Source organism: Xenopus laevis, chromosome 1S (assembly GCF_017654675.1).
Source record: "Xenopus laevis strain J_2021 chromosome 1S, Xenopus_laevis_v10.1, whole genome shotgun sequence".
NCBI classification, from domain to species: Eukaryota; Metazoa; Chordata; class Amphibia; order Anura; family Pipidae; genus Xenopus; species Xenopus laevis.
In genome coordinates, this window is record NC_054372.1 from 103,444,134 (window position 1) to 103,463,856 (window position 19,723).

The 19,723-nt window shown below is 37.8% G+C and overlaps 1 long non-coding RNA gene across 3 annotated transcripts in view; it reads left to right on the forward strand.

The window, feature by feature from the left end:
* The window catches only part of LOC108703702, a 62,668-nt gene that overhangs the window by 19,640 nt on the left and 23,305 nt on the right, over positions 1–19,723 (forward strand). For all 3 annotated transcript variants that reach the window (XR_005964996.1, XR_005964997.1, XR_001933485.2), the window contains exon 2: positions 17,316–17,443. This is a non-coding gene — a long non-coding RNA (uncharacterized LOC108703702). The remainder of the gene's footprint in view (positions 1–17,315; positions 17,444–19,723) is intronic.

The window sequence follows — 19,723 nt, forward strand, 5'->3', positions numbered from 1 at the left end:
AGTGTGGGAACTGTCACACAGAAAATGAGAATTGAGTAATGGCAAGTCAGGGATAAAGGGGTACACCTCCAATTAAGAACTTAAATTCATATAGTGTTGTTTTTTTTTTATTTAAATTTTTTTTTATGCACCCCACTAACACCAACAGCTTGAGTTACCTTAGCAGACCTCGTAAAATCTTAATGTTGTAATATAAAATACAGATTCCTATTGCTTGATATAACTTGAAATATACAGAAAACAGACAACAGGCCATTTTGGCACTAGTATAGCTCTCCATCCCATGTAGACATGTATTTTCTTGTTAATCAAAAATAGTTCAAAGTGTGGTTGTACTTGATGAACAAATGTTTTGTATAAAGCCCATATTATCCTCACTGTCACTTGATAGCTATATGGAAACTTGCCTATAAAAGTTTTCATTCATTCAGGTCATGATCAACCACATGCCAATTCAAGATTGCTCAAGTCCAGTTACTTTAGACTTTTGGTACTATACAGGGAAACTTTTTTATTTAGACTATATACTTGCTCCTAAAGAATAACACACAGGCATTATTATAAAGCAAAAAGTACACATTTACCACTTAATTTTCACAATGGGCACAAATATGCTTGAATTCTAAAAACCTAATTGCACTGAATTTGTGGTCATAAATAAACCTTGTATTATGTTAGCTAACTGAAAACTTACTTGGCTTAATCTTCTAATGAGTTCAATTTCTGTGTCACCTTGTATGAACTTGGGAAGCCACTGGACCTCGGTCAGCAGAACTCAGGAAGAAATGTATGATACAAAGGGCTCCCATGAAAAATTATGTTTGCAATTTGGTTTGTAAGAATAGTAGTGCTAATTAAGATTCAGTTTATTAAAAATTAATAATAATAATATTAATAAAATTATTAATAATAATACATTATCTCAACCCAAACTGACTAGTTATCTAATTGGCTTGCTGACATTCCTGCTTCAGACCCCCTTTTTTTAAGTGATTATATGCCTTAATCTGTTGCTTAAACTTTTATGTCCAGAAAGACCCACGGAAAATATTACTGTAGACCTACAGCAATTTAATGATTTCAAACCCCTAATCACTCCTAGTGGTATATGTTTAAGAGCTGTGCGTTAGTAATAGGAATTATACAACCTATACAAAATGTAAATACTAATAGTGAGAGGTTGATGATAAGCAGTAGCTCACCTAAGCACCTGCAGGATGTGCACCCAGCCCCCCTCCAAATGTGTGTGGCACACTGAAAAGTCCCCCTGCCATGCCGCCCGCGATATGATAAGATTTATCGCGGCTCCAAGGGGATGTGGCCGGGTGCGATCACGCCCGTTGCATCCCCGGTAGTTATGCCATTGATTATATCAGCTTGCCATTACCTAGATGGGGGTAAAGCAATACTCGAAGATGTAAGTGCCTGGGCAAAGGATAGGCCCTATGAAGGCACAGGTTTGCAGCATAATAGCTGACATGATTAACAGCATTCCATCTATGATCTGGTGGATATTTGGACTTTGCTTGTACCGTATATCTAAAAATTACTGAATATCTTAAAATTTAAGGGAGTGAGACATTCAACTTTTCTTTTGCAATCACATCCAGGCAACACTTTTATATGGTGTTCCTTAATCTTATGGTATTCCTCCTATTATGCTTCTAAAAGTGGTTCAAGTCTTATTGATTTCTATCAGCATTTACATATTTAACTTGAATATGTTGAAAGAATTAGAAAAGTTTAGGCATACCTTATTTTGTTTTTAAGTTCTTTTTAAATGCAAAGGCTCTCAAAGGGAGGGCCTGCAATGCTGGAAGTGACCCAGACCCCCTCTTGACCTGTAAAAGGTCATGTCAGGAGGTCATGTTGCAAAGCTAAGGGGGTGACAGGGTCATGGGAATTGTGAAGACAGTATAGAAAAAGATGGTACTTTCATCAAATAACCTCCCGACAGTTTTGGCACAGGATAAAGCAATAATAGAATAAGAAGAGACATCTGGGAAAGCCAGAATATCGTAAGCCTACCAAAGAAAGTTTGGTGACAAGTAGTAGGAGCAAGCCTGCTGTTTGACATCTAATGCTTGTAGCTCAAGATTTCTGGAAGTATCCCGGCTTTGAATTGGTTTCTGTCTTTGGTTACCTAGCTGTATGAGTATATCTAATGTCATAAAGCTAGACAACCGAACGTATAAACCAGTTCCCCCTTCTTCACAACAGACCAGCATCATTATCATCACATGGACTTGGTGGCACAGAAGCAATCACTAGAATATTCTAGGTTTCCAAAATGCTTAACATATGTATATGTCCCAGTACTAGTAGAAGTTTGTTACAAATGGATTTTTGCATTGACATGTATAATTATGTAGTTTCCTGGCTAGATATGTTTTTATTTTTATGTCCCTTATCCAAATCTAAAAACAAAAGTTAATATTGTGTTGTATTGTTTGTCAGAATTAAAAAATGCGCAAACCACCATATTTTCCTCACTTTGCACCCTGCCCCACAGATGAGCGCCCGCAGGTACAGGTGAAGTGAAAGGATTTGCAATTTCTACATGAATACAATGCGGTGAAAGGCACATAAGTGTATCCCTTATTTTAGCAAATACTGGAGCTCGAATTTAGCTAATCTGCCATTCAGAATAGCTATGCAAGGTGGTAGATTGGCAATGCATGTATAATTTGGCCTCATTCCTCTGTGCAAGGTTGTACCTATATGGATTGAGTATGCAGTATTTTTCTCCATCTATATTGGTAAAGACCTACAAGGAAGTATAAGAATGTGTAAGATACGGATTGTAGTGCAGTGGAAAGAATATGCACAAATCATATTGTAAATTCCTCTGTACCAGGGCCAGTGATGAAAAATCTCTCCATAAACCATTGCTTAACATATTGGTGGTATATAGAAATATGATAATATTAATACCAAACGAAAGAGATCCCCAAACATTTGCTTTTATTAGCCTAACTAACATTTGACTGATCATAGTTAATAGCTGGTTTGTTACTATGGGTTCCTACGCATGTGCACTTTGGAAGTATTGGAATTTTCCTTGTTAATCACTAAGGCGCAACTGTAATGATATCAATGTTTTGACCAATTTAGAAACCATACACCAAGAAACCTCTGCGATAAGTAGATGTTTGCGCCATCCCAGATAATTTAGAATTATTTTACCTACTTAGACTTAAGGGAGCTGGAATGAAAAATATCCATATTATGCCACACTGCCTGAGTGTCTTAAGTAAACTAGACATCAGACACCATGGAGTCTACATACAAAAGCAAAGCAGGGTGTTGTGTTTGTGAAGATTCTCATTCATCCAGGTCATGGTATATTTGTAGAAATAGGTCAAATCAACTGTACTTGCTGATTTTACTTATTTCTACAGATAAAGTAGGGTGTTCCTCTAGGGCAGGGGTCCTCAACCTTTTTTACCCGTGAGCCACATGCAAATGTAAAAAGAGTTGGGGAGCAACACAAGCATGTAAAAGTCCAGTGGCATGCCAAATAAAGGCTGTGATTGGCTATTTGGTAGCCCCTATGTGGACTGGAAGCCTACAGGAGGCTCTACTTGGCACTATACATAGTCTTTATGCAATTAAAACTTGCCTCCAATCCAGAAATTCAAAAATAATCTCCTGCTTTGAGGACACCGAGAGCAACATCCAAGGGATCGGAGAGCAACATGTTGCTCGCGAGCTACTGGTTGGGGATCACTGCTCTAGGGCACAAACAAGAGAATTAGCCAGGTGCACAGGTCACTTAGTGTAAGGTAAAGACAGGATAACTGTGGATGTGGACCACACATGGCTGCTCTAGTCTTCATCTTACCATACTGGGCACACCAGAACAATCATTTTTGTTTCAGCCTCATAAACGGAGCAATTTGCAGCCACTTGAAACTTTAGATCACCGTCAGCATGATTTATGGGTTTACCTTGTATGTCTGTAAAAGTGAAGCTGACAGCCACAAGGTTCAGCTTTAACCCCTTTGGTCCCATTCACTGTAAAAATATTTCCAGCATTTATGTCATAATTCCTGATGCCCTAAAGGAAACACTTTACATTTCTCACTTCCAGATGTGTGTTACAGCTGCATGTGTAGGCAGAAAATGTGCTAATGAAATTCATTTCCCTTAGCTTCATACAAAAAAAAAGAAAAAACAGAAGGGCATTATCCTCAAAATAAGAATAATTAGAGGTTTGCCAGGGGCTGTGTTGTGCTGCATGTTTTTAATTCCCTTGAAAATACAATCCCACTTTGCCAACCACAGTGGCTTACTGGAGGTCCCCAGGGACTGTGTAAAGCAGGCTCTGCTAAGTTGCCAAGTCCCCAAGATGCAAGCTCAGCTTCCAGCAATAGATACTGCCAAGCTATGGAAAAAAAAAAAAAATATATATATATATATATATATATATATATATATATATATATATATATATATACAATATACATGGAAAACAGTGGTTTTCTGAAAAATTAAACTGCTGAGAATCTTGCATTAAAGGATCATTGTTTGCCAATATCTACTTAGATACAGTCGGGGGAATGTAATAAAAGTTGCCAAGAGCAAAACAGTTTGCACCAATAAGAATAAAAAGCCACATCTCGCAATGTAAAATTGTTACTCACAGAGCCAGGCCAACCCAGCCAGGTGCCCTAGGCAACCTGGCTGGCCACGGCGCCGGCTGAGTGCGTGCTCTGGTGCACATGTGATATGGTGCACATGTGCGAAACTACGTACGTGCATGAGCAAAATCTCAATTACGGAAAAATATCCACTGCAGTCAGGGAGAGACAGGACCAGACAATGGGGTAGACAACAGAGCAGGTACGTGCCTGGCGCCACCCCAGCTTTGCGCCCTAGGCACAAGCCTACTCTGCCTACCCCTAGTTCCGGCCCTGATTCCTCAAACTGTTATTGCATCGCGAATTTTAATTGTGCATTGCGAATTTAAATTGTGCATTGCGAATTTTAATTGCTCACACTTAAGTGCTTGAAGGTGTTGTAATCTTTTGGAGCAAACATAACGACTTTTTCAGTAAGAAGTTTAATTACATTGACTGCGCATTCGCGCAAACTATAAAATTTGCAAACGGTCTTCCACTGTCAGAAGGGGTCGCTAAACAGTTTTCGAATTTGTTCACGCAAAGGCATAACTTTTCGCATTGCAAATAGTTTTCCTGTTACTGACTTTTATTACATTAGTGCATCTTAAAAATTTTAATTTAGAGAAGAATACTGACGTAGCAAGGTCCTTCAAAGAAATATATGTATTAACCCATACCAACCAATAAGATTTCTGCTTTTAAACAAAAGACCTGTAAATACTGCCTGCTGATTGGCTGTTAAAGGTGATTGAACCCATGGCAAACTTTGCATCTTTCCCAAACCAATGTCATCATGTCATTGGCAGTCGTGTAAATCTATATTTCTTTGAAGGACCTTGCTACGTCAGTATTCTTCTCTAAATTAAAATTTTTAAGATGCTCTAATGTAATTGAAACCAGTGTTTTGACTGTTCAGCAATGCTGTAAATGAAAGTTAAGAATCATTCTTTCTCAGATTTTGCAGGAGCATTCTGCTCAAACTAGCAGCTGGAGCAAGTATCATTAATTTTCTGCACTTCATTATAAGCAAACTTAGTCTCCTAGCAACACTGATGGTGATAAGCAAGCCTTGGTAGTGAGATTGTTTGTGTTCAATACAGAACTGTTAGATTCTCAGTGCATTGCCAGTATTCTGTGATTCCAACATATTTATATCATATTGTCTTAATGTTATAAATAACCATCATCTATCTAATACTGTGCTCTTCATTATGTAGAATTTAAGTTATTCTCCAGAGTCCAATATAGAAGGACATTGTATTTAATCATATGGGGACGGCAAGTTGGTTGCTCCAACAAGTCAATTGCATCAAGAGATACGTGTGTATTTTCCCCACAATGTGGTAAAAATTATGCTTGATGCCAACTTTATTAAAGTAAGAAATAAAGAGATACATATATTATACAAATATATATATATATTAGATTTCAAGATAAATGACATGGACATATGTTTAATGTGCATGGTCTGTTATTTTAAAGGAGAACTAAACCCTAAAAATGAATATGGCTAAAAATGCCATATTTTATATACTGAATTTATTGCACCAGCCTAAAGTTTCAGTATCTCAATAGCAACAACGATTCAGGACTTCAAACTTGTCATAGGCGGTCACCTTCTTGGAATGTGTCAGCTACACAGCTCTGGGCAGCTGTTGTGAAGCTAAGCTTAGGGGTCACAAATTATCAAGCAGAAAATGGGGTTTGTCTGTAGTATAAGCTGATGCTACAAGACTGATTATTAAATTCTGATGCTAGCTGCATTGGTTTTTGTGCTGCCATGTAGTAATCACCTGTATTAATTACTAATCAGCCATATACTGTGACATTTCTATTCTGTGTGTATTGTATATTTTGAATCGGTCCCTAATCTAAGTAATTGACAGCAGCACAGAGCATGTGCAGTGAGTCCACAGAAAAGAATATTGGCAGTTACCGGGGCATTTTGCTAAAGGGCTGTGGTTGCCTTGGGCTAGTACAGAATCCCAAAATGTAATGTACAACATTTCTAGCCTACTTCTTTATTTAATGTTTAGTGCTCCTTTAAGGTAGGGCAAACAAAACAACCAGATGTGTCAGATTGTGGGTATAATAATTAGTGCCTGTTTTCTTCTTCAGCTGTGCTTGAATTAATGTTTAAATATATTGTGTGCTAAATTCATACCATTCAGCATTCGTGAATATTCGACCATCCGAAACCATGCCTAGTACCTGGTCAGCGCTACCCCATTTGCATGTGTAATTCTCTACTGGCACTGGAGAATATGGAACATGTAAAAAGTATGTAAATAATCACAATTTGATTACAGCTATGTAGAAACATTTAACATGTACTGTAACTTCTTAATGTAAAAAAAAAAGGAAAAGTATTTTAAAATGTTTTCCATAAATAGAATAAACAGGTTTCAAGTAGAAAAGGCAGATCAAGATTTTTAATATTTATCAATTTTGTCTTCTTGGTAAGGAATAAATGTGTGAGCTTAAAGTTGCCAAGATCCATTCAAACCAATGGGCACATCAGTGTTGAATTGGACTCTTTCTGTCACTCCACATGCCTGAGGTTCAAAAATGTATTCATGAAATATTTCCAGCAATTTTTATTATTTGATTGTGTTATTAGCATGCTGCTTGTATTGCTTTTTTTTTTTTTTACTATAATTAACTGTTATCCTTAACTGCTTGGCATTGATAGGGACGTTATTAGATTAGGCCTAAGAAGTTTTGCAGAACAATTGTATTTGTAACCAAACGTGTTTTTAAATTCATTTTTCTGAGATCCTTGTGGTGTCTGTTACACTAAATGCATTCTGCCATTTAGGATTAAAGGGTAAGGGCTTGTAGGGCTTCCAGGTTTCTTGGAAGATCATAAATATGTTTTATTCTTTTTCTGTTTTTATTTCTCTTTAAAGGAATACTCAAACCTAGCTGCAAGGCTTGGTGTTTGTTCTTTCTTCATTTCATTTGCATTTAATCTACGACTTACACAATTTGTTTTAGGAAAGAAAAGATGTACCTTTGATTAATTGTGAAACCAAGAGCTCAGTCTTTCAAACAGGACCCCTCTAGACTACAATGAATGACTTCTGTCCTAGATTTGACTGTAGGAACTTAAGGAATAAGTTATGTATGTTTGCTTAATAGAAATAGTAGGATGAATGAGCATCAGTTCCTAAGAAAGACATTTTATTGCTATGTTTATAAATATGTGGATGACTCAAAGCCATTAGTAAAAATAATGTGCTATAGGACTGTGATCTGCAACTATAACTTCCTGCTTCCTAAGAGATCTAAGTACAGCAGAAAAAAAGGATCAGAAGTACTTTGCCCCATATTTTGGGATTGATGCATTAACCCAGGTCCTAAATTGCACCAATGCAGTTATTCATAACAACCAATCAGCAAGTAGTTTTGAACAGTCTCCAACAAGTTAGAAAATTAAAACAAAGATCTGATTGGTTGCTACATCTAATATCACTGTGAAATATGGTATTTGTGTTTGTAAATTAGTTCTTTTTGAGTTTTGCTGTTGCATGGAATCTATCTTGGGAACCAAAATATTTCACAGTGAAAAGAATAATTTTAGATAGTGGTGCAGTTGTATGTTGAGGTAGAAAGACCAGTTCTGAAATGATTGCTATAAACTGCTGTAAGAGAGGTCACAGATATAAAAGTGATAAGGCAGGGGACCAGCGGAATGTTAGAGATTGCAGTGTATGGGGGATAAAAGAAAAGGCAGAACAAGAGAGAATTACAAAATAAAACAAAAAAATTAGATACAGAAGAAAACAGGAACAGAATGGAAAAGGTGATAAATTATGTGTCAACATTTGTATAGATGAATATAAAATATATAAATCTTACATACTGCATGTATTCATGATATAATTTACAAAGCACCAATATGTGTACCACCTTTGTTCAATTCAGTTCAGAAAAAACTCCATTGAAGTTTAGGAGAAAAAACTGGAGAAAAGTTTTTCCCTCGATTTGAATTTCGTCCATGAGTTTTCAGTGATAAATGGTGAGATAACTTTTTCTGAATTGAATCTGGCCCAATATACACAATCTCTAATTAAATAATCCTGGACATCTCTGGTATTAAAGGGGCAAAATGTTTGCTCTAGAATCTCTACTATGGTTCATATCAGTTATCTATTATATAGGCATGGGGTGACCATTCAAGTTGCAGTTGATCTGGAGGTTCCATATATGTATAGCATATATGTATATATGTATTCACAGCGGCGTTTCTCACCGCCCTGATTCCATGCTGCTGCCCCCTTCCCCCCCATGCTTATCTTTGCAGGGGCATCCAATGGGATCCAGGAGACTCTTTGACACTAGTACAGAGAGCACAATTGTGCTGTCTTTTTATTATTGAAAAAAATATACTATATATATATATATATATATATATATATATATATATATATATATATATATATATATATATATATATATATATATATAAAAGAGGGGTAGGAATAGTGGAGTTGACCAAGGGAAACAATGGTCACAAATGTTAACTCACCAGGTACAGTATAGGAGGAGGTTCCCTGAACCTTCAGATATGGGAGCCGATCCAAACCGTAATGCAATTGAGCAGGACTTGACCTTCCCAAAGCTTTATTTTCCACTTAAAACAGTGAGAGGAGGATGGGGAGAAGGAGAGGGGGTTTAGTCCTCTTCTTCCTCAAGGCTGTTGCAGATGTTGTAGTGATGCAGCAGACTGTGGATCAGTCTGCGGCAGTCTTAGATGCTTGTCCTCTCCCTCTGTAGAATGAATGGTTCCTGGAAAACCACAAAACATCATTAACACTGTTCATAAGGCACCAGGCTTCCATAATTGGCCCTTTCGTATGGGTGCCATAAAATAATCCTTACAATACAGCGTGTGAGTAAGGAAGTTCCTGGACACACAGTCTCTTGAGTTAATGTTCCAGGGCATCAAGCAGGGCCTGGATAAACCCACAATCCCAAAAGATGTGCATAAACTGCACTGGCTTGCACGATTTAAAAAACGGAAATTAAGCTCTTAAAGTTACCAGGAGTGGCTTTTTGCCGTCGCTGGTAACTTGTGGGGTACTGCCGTCTTTCTCAATTCGCCTCATTGGTGCAGCACCCCTGCAGATTGGTAAGAAGCTGTTCAGCAGACATGGGGGGCAGATAAAAATAAACAATTCTACAAAAAATATGATTAGGGTTGTGAGTCTCCCTCCACCATCATGGATGTCTACCAATTCCAATTTACATTAATGGGAAGTGCTAACAGCCAGCATGTAAAGGCCTGTTTCTGGGTGATAACTGCTTCCCACTAACATAAATAAAAATCACTGCATTACCCCCATCCTGCAATCTGGCAGCATTTGTTTTGATCACCAACCCATGCAACATCTAAATGGCAAATGTTGAGTTTACTACCCGTGAGAAAAACTGTGCAGAGCTTTGCTACCCTCACAGGTATTTGTGCACCAGCACCTGAGCATTCAGTTCAGACATTACAGTATATGTTTTGTGTGTATATGGGTTTTGATAAATATTTAATACAAACAACTATAGATGGGAGGTGAGAGGAATGAAAAATGATGAAGTGTTTGAATGAATAAGACCTGAGTTATTCAACAGGCCAAGACGTAGGGGGAGGGAAAACTAAAAGGAATAAGGAAAATAAAAGCAGGCAAGCAGTTATGTGGTTTCTGCCTACAGCATGTGTGTGGTTGGATTTTCTTACCTGACCCTTTCACATTATCACACTAGGAAGGGGGAACCCAGGGCCATTAGGGAAGAGGGGTTTGTTCCTTCTCTGCAGTATGCACTAATGCACATAGAATCCTGGGGTGGAGTAGCTTTTGTCCCTCTAATTCCTCCTGACAGTTACTAGCTAGTGGCCCACTGCCTTCTCTGCAAAGAGGACCAACAAAATGTAATTCCTGTTTTTGTTTTTTTTTTTTAAATCACAGCAGTGGGTAAAGGTCGGGGAAAATCAAAGCATAACATGTAAAAACATGGTGTATCCAGTGCTATGAACAGCGGGCCCTGCTACCGAGATTGTGCCTTGAATACAGAAACTGTTCTTTGGGAATTGCTTTTTGCAGGCTTGGAAATTCCTTGCTCAGCTTACTGAATTGTTCCTTTACCAAGATTTAAACTTCAGTTTGGTCACTTGGCAGTAACAGACATTATTTCTATGTGATATCAATAGATAAGATGCATCCAGAGTAGTTATAGTGATACCATAATGAAGGGAAGGTCGTGGGAATGGTTATACTACTTCTATGTGATATCAATAGATAAGATGCATCTAGAGTAGTTATAGTGATACCATACTGAAAGGAAGGTTGTGGGAACAGTGAAACTGAAATGGAAATTTTAACTAAAATGTAACGGAAATACTGTACCATTACATTTATAAGATTTTAATTATTCAACACATTAAGTAAGAAAAATGGGGCAACATTTTTTGAGAATTAAGCTTTTTCTTTGAAATAGACGTTTTACACATAGGAGATATTGGAAAGGTTTTTTTTATATTTTTTACTTATAGGGACCATTACAATTTCTCTACATATCATTTCATTAATTCTAATATGTCTATCAATAGGATATCATGAAGGCTCAGTTAATAGCACTGGGTCCGGAGTTTAATTCTGAAGCAGTAGTTTTAATGTGCAGAGTTGAAAGTATGTATGATCCATAAGATTGTTAGATAGGTTATAACATAGATCTTAAAAATCAGAATAGCTAAGCAGGACATTCATTCAGACTGACATATCTATAAATGTATAAATCCTCATTCTGCGCTCTCTTATTTATTGTGTTCAACCCTCCCTTGTTTTACACCTCCCTGCCCTTTCTGCTTCTCCCAGCCCTTTATTGTTTTTATTTATCTACTTCCACCACTTGTATTGTGCCATCACCTAGGGAACTTTTCCTTGTATGTGATACACCCTGGCAGCTACTGGAATTCTGCAGAAAGCAATGTTGATTACCAAGACTACACATTCAAGCTTTTGTGCATTCTTCCTGCTCACAGTGCATGTCTTTTTGCACACTCATATTGATTTGTAGAAATGAGCTGATAACCAGGAGTGGTGTTTTTGTGAGAGAATACATATAAGGGCAGAGCCACAAATTTTATCCCACAAAAGACTTTACAGCCATGTTGATACATCATGGTGGTCATCAATAAACCAGGGATTTTTGGATACTTAAGACATATACAAACTCTTCTTCTTTAAAGACAGCAATAATAGTCCAACCCATAGACTTTTGTACTACCAAATATACTGTAAAGATTTAAGTAAAATAGTACAATAGTTTGCATTTTGGATAGGAGATTATTGTAATATAATTTGTAATTATATTGGGTGTGTTTGGGTGGCTTGTTATTTCTACCTTTTAATTTATTTGGTAAAAAATACATTGCATGTGTTGTTATAAGTAATAAAGTGTAGGGAAACAAAGATAAAAGAAAAATGCAGGAGAGGGAGAAGAAGGTGATTCTTTGTTTCTGCTTGCAATGCATTATCAATATATGGTTGTGAGTTAGTAAGTTATTAAAATGTCTAAGTTGGAGCTTGTCTTAGTCAGAGATCAACTTGGCTGACTACTGATAGTAATGAAAAGAAAGATTTGGGGCAGGGGGTGCAGCAGAAACACTATTGGTGTTTAACCAAAAAAATGTATTATGAAACACTAAAAACACTAAAAACTTCACACTTTGTCACATTGCAGTAGTGAAGCACTCTTTCCTCCACACGGTACACCAGCAATATCTGATTTTTAACCCATACTGTTACTTGATCGCCCCCAAATCCTGTCTCCAAACGAATTGTAGCTGTACAATGCCCTTGTCAGTAAAACATTGTGAAAGATATTGTAGATGGTCTAACACAGGGCTGTCCTTATGTGGTCCTCCACATCAAAGTTTGCCTGTTGTGTCTGTTTACCATTTGTAAACTTTAAAAGGTATCAGTACAGAGATTAACTGGCGCCTGCATAGTTTAAACCTCAAATTCACACTGTAATCCCCTGTATTGTTCACACATGTAATCCCCCTGTATTGTTCACACTTGTGACACCTCTATTGTTCAGACCCTAAAGCCCTGTACTGTTCACACCTAAAACCAGACTGAAACTGCCCACATTGTTCACCTGTTCACACCTTATACAAAATGCTAATCGGGCACCAGCACTGTGTCACCGTATGTAGTACATATTAGAGTTGTCCTGATTTTCCTGTCTCCTGATCTGTTCTTTCTTCCCTATGCTCCCTGTGTGTGTCATACTTTGACTGCTCTTTGCATCTTGTGTTTGCCATACTCTGCCTGACCTAAAATCCCTATGGAACATAAGCTTGGTATTTGTTCTGGGGGTTTGTTAGCATTTGAAAATTATTGTTATTTAATCATATGCTGGGGTACTGTATTATATACAGGGGAGGAGGAGGCATATGGATTTAAGGGTATGTCTTAATAGGACTTAACTTAGTCCCTCATACAGCCCTCCAGCAGCCATCATATTGCCCCCAATCTTTACCTGTGCCAGCAGCAGCCAAAAATAGATCTGATCACATCATATTGCCCCCAAGTATTTATGTACCTGTGCCAGCAGCAACAGCAAACATATGGCCCCTGGCCCAAATCTGTACCTGGCTGTGCCAGCAGGAAGCTTCACACTTTCACAGTAATAGAAAGAATGTCTTCAGTTCAGTGCAACTGTGCAATGCTGAGCGCAGCAAGCGCAAGCCACGCCAAGCAGGCCGCCAGCTCTCTGCCTCCAACCGTATTAGTGACGCCATTGACACGTATACACACGTCGCGCTGCACTGCCACACCGCACAAAAGGAGCTATTACTTGCTGGCAAGAGAAAGGAGGTGAAGGAGGGGGGTTCCACCGACTGAGTGACCATGATTACTGAAACAAATTATTAAATAACGCTTGACAAAAATGAAAAAAACCCCATTAAAAGTGTGGCCCTCAATGATGGCTTCCTAGACAGAGCCTACTCTGCCTACCCCTAGTTCCAGCCCTGATCCCTGCAGTGAGCACCAACCATCTGGTTTTTTGGTGTGCTATTAATGTGGACATGGTCTTGCGGTAACATGGGTGTGGTTTTAAGTGGATGTGGTCTAAAAACTGGGAGTGGCTAACACTGGCTTCCATTATTGGCCCTCGACCATGTAGATTAAAAAAATTCTGGCCCTCTGTACCATATAAATTGGACAGCGCTGGTCTAACATATAGGTTAAAAAGCTATTTTATATGTGCAGTACAATTGAGTTTGCAATATGGGGGATTCTTAAATAATTACTGTTATGTTGTGGGGCTGTTAAGCTAATAGGTTTGGTGGCAGTAACATCCCAGCCATATGTGTACATACATTTTTATATAAATATTTTAGGGCATTCTAAATATAAGGTTGTGGCAGCATCTCCAGGGAAATTAAAGTTTAGTAAAGGCCCAGCATTGTTTCCCCATGGCCCATGCATTGTGGCAGGCAGAGGGTTTTACTCGGCAGGGCACACAAAAGACTGACTTTGCGACACAACCCTTGCTTTCTCCTAGAGAAATAGAGTGCCCATGTTCCTACCTTACTTGCCAGGGTTGAAAATCAACTATATAAGTATTGCACAGCAATACTTTCTGTCCAGCCAATTGTCTCATTACTGATGAAGTAGGAGCTTACCATCCCTGACAGATAGTGTCACAGCTAGTGCTAAATTAAGCTGTATAATCAATTGTAAACCAAACAAAATTTGTCATCTAGTAACACAGTGATCATATACCTCTTAAGTATTCCTCTCTTATGCCACCATTTGTCTATATAGTTATACACACACAATTTCCTTATCATTGGTCTATATTGTAGATGCTTGTACAACTGTCATATCTGTTTCATATTACCCTGGTCTAACATATAGGCTAAAAAGCTATTTTATATGTGCAGGACAATTGAGTTTGCAATATGGGGGATTCTTAAATAATTACTGTTATGTTGTGGGGCTGTTAAGCTAATAGCTTTGGTGGCTGTAACACCCAGCCATATGTGTGCCATTTTTATATAAATATTTTAGGGCATTCTAAATACAGTATATATTTGATCCAGGGACTAGTCCAATTGCCATTTTGGAGTCAAGAATGATTTTCTTCCCCTCTGAGGCCAATTGGAGAGGCTTCAGATGGGTTTTTTGCCTTCCTTTGGATCAACTGGCAGTTAGGCAGGTTAAAAAAAGTTGAACTTGATGGACATGTGTCTTTTTTAAACCTAACTCACTATGTTACTATGTTACTCTTTTAGCTAAGTACAATGGTTTCCTGATACCATTGCTTATAGAATACCTATTCTCAGATTCTCAAGCTTGCACATACTTTGTAACTGAGAGCATGAGGATGAAGCTAGCTCACAAAGGGTCTCCTCTGTTGTGAAAACACATGGTGATACTATTGCCTGAGATAGCCTATATACAGCTACATGATTCAGACAGAATTGAATGTAAAGGAAAGAGGGAAACACTTTTCCTTTGAAGAATGTTACTTCTGTACTTGTCACACAGGACCGTTGTTTCTGTGTAACATTTTGCAAATGTGTTCCTAATGCAGGATGACTGCTTATAAAAAATGCATGGTGAGAATGAACTTAGTCCTACACACACATGGCCGCATGATTTGTTCTTATAGTTGCTCTGTTGAATGAAAGCTTGTGAATTTACAATTTCCCATTTCCTACTATATAGACTTTCATGACACATCAGGTCAAAGAGTATAAGCCACACAATAAGCACTAGCTGCCATTTTAATCTCCTGGCTGCATATATTACTGTAGCTTCAGACAGGGAAAACATGTTTAAAATATAAACTCAGATGCCATTTTCAGAAAGGCTTCTTCCACACCCTACTGGCTACCGCAACCTTAAAGTAGATGTCTTGCAATTGCATTGCAGCAATTTCCTGAAGTGCTTGTATTTAATTGAAAGATAGGAAGGGAGTTCGGGCAACATTTTAGTGCAGGGGTGTATAAAAATTGATTGTCAATCACAAATAAAATTCAAATCATCTTGTTTAACTGATAATCACTCACACTTTCAAAAGAAAAAATGTTGAGTCTCTTGCAGTATGGTTTCTTGCCAAATAAAACCAACAGCCAGTTTGTAGGTAAGTGCAACAATAGAACCAAGCCCTTGGTCCAATGCATGTGTATGCAGAGATAAAATAAATAATCAGAAATTATTATAATAAGATTTTCATGTAAAATAAGATTTTATTGAAAGCTTACACACGCACCATTTATTGAACATCAAGAACTGTGTGTGTGCAAATATATTAATATGCACTAGAATACAATCTGCTTCATACTGCTTGATTTCCAAAAAAAACCCATCTTTACAAAACCTTATCTCCACCACCTTGCTGACATGATAGTAGCACAGTGTGAAACCTGCATTATCAATGATGTTTACACTTAAATGGCCGCAGTAGCTTTTATACCAATGTCATATTGTGAATCATATATTAAACAGTGGCAGCAGAAAAATATTACGAATCAGAAAAAAAAGTAAATTTTGTGCACCTGTTTCATTTTCTCACAATAACATTTGAAAGTAGCATAAATTATTTAGAATAGTCACTTAACTGAGGATAAAAATAAATTAGAATTAATTGTCAATAAATCATGCAACAATCATACAACATTTTTCATTACAAAAAATTAAGACATCCATTATCAAGAGATATACAAAATTTTAATTTTAGATTTTATTTTGACAGTTTGGAGCCAAGTCCCGTTTTTGAAACACAAGATACAAATGTGCTTCTCCTAAAGGAAAAAAAGAGATAAAAAGTAGCAAGGAAACTGCAGGGAATCACTAAGATAACAGGAGCACTGCAGGATCTTGAATACAACCAGCCCTGAGTAATGAGGTGTATTTTTAAGGATCTCTCAAAAAGGGTTAGCAGAATGAATGGGAAGAGGAAGGGAGGGGGGAGACGGTTAACTATGCTCTTGTCATTTTCAATGGGACGCCCTGAACAGCTGTGAAAAGGGTCTCAGAGTTTTTCTCACGCCCAAAAGACATCTCACCCCGCTGAGGTCAGCCAGGCTCACATCACTAATATATACACAGTCTGTGTCCCCTATCAGCGCCAGGCCACAGATTCATTTTATGCATATATCCATAAAGATGAGTGACACTAATTTCTGCTCACCCAGAATCCTTTTGTGGAAAAGTGTCTTGTACCGTTGGTCTTTACCTTTTAAATTGAATGGATTTTACAATTTTTCCTGAAATATGTTTCCAACAAGAGATTTAAAATGTTTATATATTTATATATTTTTTTATGTTTTACTCCTTGGTAATACTACTGGTTCTGCTATTCTGCTATGTATGCTTCCTTTAGTTTTGGCCCTTTAAAACAGTTCATGGATGTCGATCAGGTTACCTTCTAATGAGGGGGTAATAAACTAACATTGTTTTGAGATCTAGCAGGAGGACTTCCTTAATTAACTCCAGACAACATCCATGCATAATCTGTAAACCGCCAGTAGATTTCCTTTATTGTACTAATTCTTCTCACTAATTATGATGATGGCCTATGTGTACTGTAACATTCTGTTCCTTTCAGCATGCAGTGCTCCCTCCTTTCCACCCTGCTTGTAACATTCTGGGGCTTTTGTTTTTTCCTTCTCTTTAGGAAAACAGTGCAGGAACTTAATTACCATATGAAAGGCGTGACCTGTGGCCAGTCTGAGTGTTGATGAGGTCAAAATCTACTTGGTTCAAAAAAAAAGTGCTTCGGTTTTCATTCTGCACCTGATCTACGTGAGTGCTTATTGAATCAAAATTGTAATGCTTTTTTAGGATTATCTGCCAAGATAGTAGTTCTCAGCTCTACACCATATGTAGATGGAGGCACTTTATACCAGCCCATCTCCCATATTTTTGAACATACAAGCCAGATATACATGTCTATGGGTTATTTGAATTTGCTTGTTGCCTTAAAATATTTATACATAAAAGCACCACCATATTTAACAGTGCTATACAATAAATTGGTATATACATTGAACCTACATGCAAATGCCTTTATAATTTGCTGGATTGGATGAAAGTTGGATTTAGAAAGCGACATAACAGCTTTGATTGAGCAGCATTTGAAAACATTCAGACATATTAGAATTAGGCATAGGTCAATGGAATGTCTTAGCTGATGTCTGAGTCAGCTTCAGTGAGAAAAGATATGGGGAAACTGTTGTGGTATAGTCTATAGCTCATAACACTCACTTATGAGTAGAAGTGGAGAATGGCAGGCCAGTGTTTGCATAGCGGCAAAAGTGTGTTCCCACTGCAATACATAGTCAGAATGCCCAAGCAATTTTATTTGCTAACACTTACTCATGGGGCTGCAGCCATAGAGGGGCCAGTAAACCATTTGTAGTTGGCCTCCTTACCTCAGAGCAATGCAAGATTTACTTGACCAAAAAATGTTAATTTCAAAACTGTTATATGCAATTCTCAGTGAGTACAGCTATAAAATAGTAATGCATGGTTTAAAATAGGCGCATTATTGTGGAAAGGGTGGAATCATTTACCCCAGATGCTAGTGCAAGAGCACTAAGGGGCAAATTCACTAAGATTCGTAGTTGCGCCAGGCGTAACTTCGCCGCACTTCGCCACACCGCCACACTTCGCCAGGCGTAGTTTCGCTAGCGCTTCGCAAATTCACTAAAATCCGAAGTTGCGCTCAGGGGTAGCGTAAGGTTGCGAAGTTGCGCTAGCGTTGATTCGCTAAGCGAAGCAAAGTTACGCTAGCGATGGTTAATTTGCATACGGCGCCAAATTCAAATTTCAATGGAGGAATACGTATCAGCACTACAAATGCCTAGAAAACCTTCAAAACATCAAATAAAATTTTTATTTTGCCCTACACATGTGCCCACTGTATAGCTAAGTTGCCATGAGTCAGGAAATGTAGGGGGGAAGGAGTGGAGCCCCAAAAAATTTGCGATCTTTTTCAGCCTATCACCCATCATGTAGAAAACACGCCAGCGTTTTCTGGGACTTAGAAAAAATTTTGACTTTTTTTGAAGCAATCCCTATCTACTCTATTGCGCTTCGCCTGGTCTGAGGTGGCGAAGGAAGTCTAGCGTAAAAGGTAGCATTCAGTACACTGCGCGCGTTAGTGAATTTGCGTAGTAACATCCGTTACGATAATTCGCCAGGCGTAAGGGTGCGAAGTAACACTAGCGAATCTACGCCAGCGTTCGTTAGTGAATTTGCGCAGTAACGAAAATGCCAAATGCTAGCGAAGTAACGCTAGCGTTCGGCGCTTCGGCGCTTAGTGAATTTGCCCCTAAGAGCCCAAAATCTCTGTGCTTTTTAAATCCAAAAGTAGTTCAGATGTGAACACAGATGAACTAAAACATTTAAGATGTATAATGATAGGATAATAATATATCTTAAATAAAAAAACCATGGACTGTTAAAGTACTATTTTACTATATACTTATCTGCCTCACCCTCTTTGATGGATCAAAAAAGAATTTCAGAATCTTTTTCAAGGTAACACAAATGTGTTTCCCCGAGCAGCCATGTATAATGGATTAGTACAGCGCCCACATCACTTTCTTGAAACTAAAACATACAGAGTGATTCAACTTGAGCAAACCCTATTGAAATAACCTTTTTATTCTTCTAACCCTAAAACATAATAAATACTTGTGTCAGCAAGGGACTGGGGAGTAAAAGCTGGAGAGTTTTACTTCACTAAAAGTACTATATTTTATTTATGCTCTTGTTGCCATAGAATCATTTTTTTTACAGTACAAGAATATTTTAAGAATGGAGCATTTACTGTTAATAGAAAATGTACAGTAAATATGAAATATATACAGATAATAATTGAATTAATTGAAATGCTACACACAAATAATAAATATGGTGTATAGTTTATGTGGGAGACTGTCATTTTCCATTGCTCTTATACTTACATAACTAGTGAGGGGTAGCTCCTGAGCATATTATGCTGTAGAGCACAGATCAGTTTCTTGACAGCCTGAGTGATTCACATCCATGAATGACAGTTTGGCTTCCTTACACCAG